At 39.3% G+C, this 3,798-nt stretch overlaps 1 long non-coding RNA gene across 1 annotated transcript; it reads left to right on the plus strand.

The window, feature by feature from the left end:
• The first annotated feature begins 1,101 nt into the window (after window positions 1–1,101).
• LOC139073731 (uncharacterized) lies at window positions 1,102–3,578 on the plus strand. Its single transcript, XR_011522721.1, has 2 exons — window positions 1,102–1,430; window positions 3,150–3,578. It is a non-coding gene; the product is annotated as an uncharacterized lncRNA (long non-coding RNA).
• The last annotated feature ends 220 nt before the right edge of the window (window positions 3,579–3,798 follow it).

Here is a 3,798-nt window from a genome sequence, read left to right on the forward strand (position 1 = left end):
GTGTGCCATATGAAGTCTTAGCATCTTTGATGAGTCACTTAAAGTAACATGGAGTGGAGAGTTTAAAGAGGCCAGAAAGGAGGTGGTTGTAAAAACCTAGGTGAGACGTGGTAGAGCTAGAAAAGACAGAACAAACTCAATGGTTCCTCATGAGGTATAATTACCAGGGCTTGGTGTTTGATTGAAAGAAGCAGAGAGAGAGAATAATAGGATGAGTACTCACTTGCTTGGATGGGTGAGAGGAGGGTGGTGTTGTCACCAAATGAGATATGATGAGCAGGAGGAGAACGTGTGTACGTGCGTTTAGGCATGTTGAGTTTAAGTTGCTATGGGATAAGCTTGAGGTGGTTGATATTCAATAGGAGATTAAATATTTATGTCTGAAATCCTAAATAGAGAACGGGCTTGAGGTTGAGCAGTATATACGGTTGTTAAAACCATGAGAATGGACAAAATTCCTCAGGGGGTAAAATGTGATGCTATACAAGTTTTGTTTTTCCTAACCATTCATAAAATCCTCTTAATAATCTGATAAAACTGTCGATCCTCTTCTCATAGAAATGCATTCACAGGCAAAACTTTGCATATAATCTCTGTATTCATTGGCCTCCGGAAGCTCCTCCTGCCATGTCTAGAGATATAAGGGGAGAATACTTGATGTAAAGCTCCAGTTGCCTTAGAAATCGTCACTGAAATAGTACCAGCTCATAGGCCGTGCAGTAAATGCTCAATATAGTGTTAGAGAACAAAAACATCAAAACAAATGTTTATTAATTCAGTTCTCCAAAACCAGTCTAAATTCTCCTATTTCAATTTCTCTCCTCTCAGTTCCCCTCTTTTTTCTACTTTCTTCACAATACACGCCTTGCTCCCATTAGGAAAAAAAAAAAAAGGTAAAGCAAAACAGGGCCCTCTGTCCATACAATCCAAACTCTCTTGTGTTGCTTTACTGGCTTTGTTTCCTAGGTGTTAGAATGGGGACTTGTGTTGTCTGGTGTAGTATTTCCCACAGTTTACTGGGGAAAGGCCATGGCAAACCATGTCTTTTGAAGCCATGATTTTGAATCCAGGCTTTACAATTTATGAAGTATACCTGGGCTTTCGTGTCTTAACTTCTAAACCCAATTTTCCTATCTAGGAAAAGGGTTCATGATTTCTGTTCTGCAGAATAGCATCAGGATGAAATAATTTCGATTTTGCAGAAACACGAATCAGAGTGCTCTGTACACGGCAGGTCCTCCTCTAGATCCTGATCGAGGCCAAGATCTGAAGGAAGTGTCCATAAGGAATGATTAACCATCGTTAGGTTGCTAAACCACTCCAGGACTTTTAACTAGATGAAGAAAAGAATATTTGCCAGCTCTCGTCTCCGAGAACATTCTTGCCTGTGTTTGGAAGGAAATACTCTGATAAACTGCATGGAGTGTGAGGTAAGATGCCCCTTCCTCCTAACAGTATTTGAGTAAAAACAGATGGTCATTAAATTGACTTCCTGGGATGGTGGGTTCAATTTAAAAGGGAGCTTTAATTTATTTGGTAGGTTGTACAGAACTGAGCCATGCTTGAACTTTCCCCACCCTGCCCCCATGTGGCTCACAGCTTCTCTTCTCAATCAGTGTTAAATAAACATTTTTTAAATATTGAATTAATATTATGTAAATTAGATGACCAGCTTGCATCTCTGAGTGTTCCCATAATCTTAGTGTGGCTAAAATATTGGGGTGAAGTTAGTTGTGGGGGTACAATTGGGTTCTCCCCAAATGGTGCAATTGATATCTCATGCTCCGCTGAAGTACATTCTAGAGCTGGGGCTTACTCTGATTTTATTTTGAATCTCAGAAGAATTGTCACCATGTTCCCAGAAAAAGTTAGGAGTCTGAGGAAGTCTTGGGGGCTGACACAAGACTGGGGCAGATTTGGGGGTGCAGAGGCAGCCCTATCTGTGATTGGTTTTATTTTTTATACTTCTGGATAATTTTTATTTTTTCCTGGGAAAAGAGATTGGGAATTTAAATTGTTTGAAAATGCACTTGAAAAATTTGCGAGGTTTACACAACTGCAGAACAAATAAAACAATAACATTTTTCTCAATTTATGTCATTGATTTCACATATTTATATTTCAGTTTTAGGGTACTTTTGACAATCTTTCCCCTCTGGGGATAACGTCTCTTCAGCCCCCTCCCCTGCATGCTCCACCTAGGGTAGTTTCCTCTTCAAAAAATAAATAAGAAAAGCCCACTTCTGCTTTATAGATTATGTAGCAAATGTATGAAATTGTGAAGTGAAATGTCATGGCTTTCAGTTTTTAAACTACTTTCTGATTTTCCATTAGCTTTTCTCTGTAGTTTGCTCTTCCTCTTAAAGCAAGAACACTAATAGTTGACCAGTTACTTTCATGTCCAACCTGTCCTCTACTCCTCTGACCAAACCCCATTGTTCTATGTCTCACCAACCCCTCTGGCTGTGATAGAGGGGAGAGCCGGGACTTCCAGCTCTTCGTGTGGAAGATGAGCCTCACAGTGAAATGCACAAGTGACAGAGAGGAGCTTGCGTTTTGGGGAGGACCAATGGTGTTAAAAAATGAGATATTTCTAGACTCTTTTTTGAAAAATGAAGATGAATTTGTTTAATTTTGAGAAGGGAGCGTGGATAGGTTTCAGAATAGATTTGTTACACACGCCATAGATTCACTGGCAAAGGGACAAACCACTCAGCACAACATGGAGCTTCAATCTTTGGTGATCAGAACACCATCTTAGGAAAACTCTGCTCTCAAATGTGTACTATTAAAGCCCTCTCACAAATCGCTGTGAAGATGAGAGCTTGAAGGAAGATAAGACAAATTGGAATATGCTGCTTATAAATTCACTAGACTCTTGCCCTTCAAAGTAGTGAATCATCTTTAAGATTGTTTTTGGATCAGTGCCTATGAAAAGATGTACCATGGACCAATACGTTCTCCTTTTAATTAGGAAATGCACATAATTTAGGGAAATAAAGGTGAGTCCTAAAAGCTCTATTTAATGGTGATTGGTCACAAATTTCCTTTTTTATTAAAATTAGCTTGTAATAAAAAGAGAAGCCACTCTATAGTACAGATTAATTGCCCTAAATTAATTTCCTTTTATTTTTTCATCCACCTTATAGGAAGAATTGAATAAAAGGAAGAACTTTCTTGAATTTCCAACGGTAACTGAATTTGGGGGCCTTGGTAGAAGGGGTGGTGGAGAAGAGCAATGGCCCATAGTGGTGAAGGAGGAAATGCGATATGGGAAAATACAAAGAAGAATGAGCAAAATGGAAAAATATTGTTGTTTTTAAGCAATTTTTAAGAATTGGTGAAATTTTCTCTGAGTACCATACACGCGCACGTACGCATGCACGCACGCATGCACTGCACAACTGAACAATCCAGTGGTTTCCATTAAAACTAGAAGTTAGAACCATAGCTAATGTGCGATGTAAGCACATAGGGCTAATGGATTCCATAGTCATCAACCACCCTCCTGCTTTGGATCACAGACCAGGGGGGCATGGTTTAAATATGTGAAATAAATGCAGAGATTACATAATGCAGCTTTAAATTGTAGTTCATTTTAAACAGACCACTGTTATTTACTAAAATCTCGTGTATGTGGGGGAGTGTGTGTGTGTCTGTGTGTGTGTGTGTGTGTGTGCGTCTGAGGGGCATGTGGTTTAAGGAAGCTTGATTTATGTGATCTGGGGAAATCTTTACAAATGATTTCCATGCCTCTTTATCAAGCAAATACCTGATTGTGGCAGCTACCTGCTTAAG

The sequence above is a fragment of the Equus przewalskii genome, chromosome 9 (genome assembly GCF_037783145.1).
Source record: "Equus przewalskii isolate Varuska chromosome 9, EquPr2, whole genome shotgun sequence".
Lineage (NCBI taxonomy): Eukaryota > Metazoa > Chordata > Mammalia > Perissodactyla > Equidae > Equus > Equus przewalskii.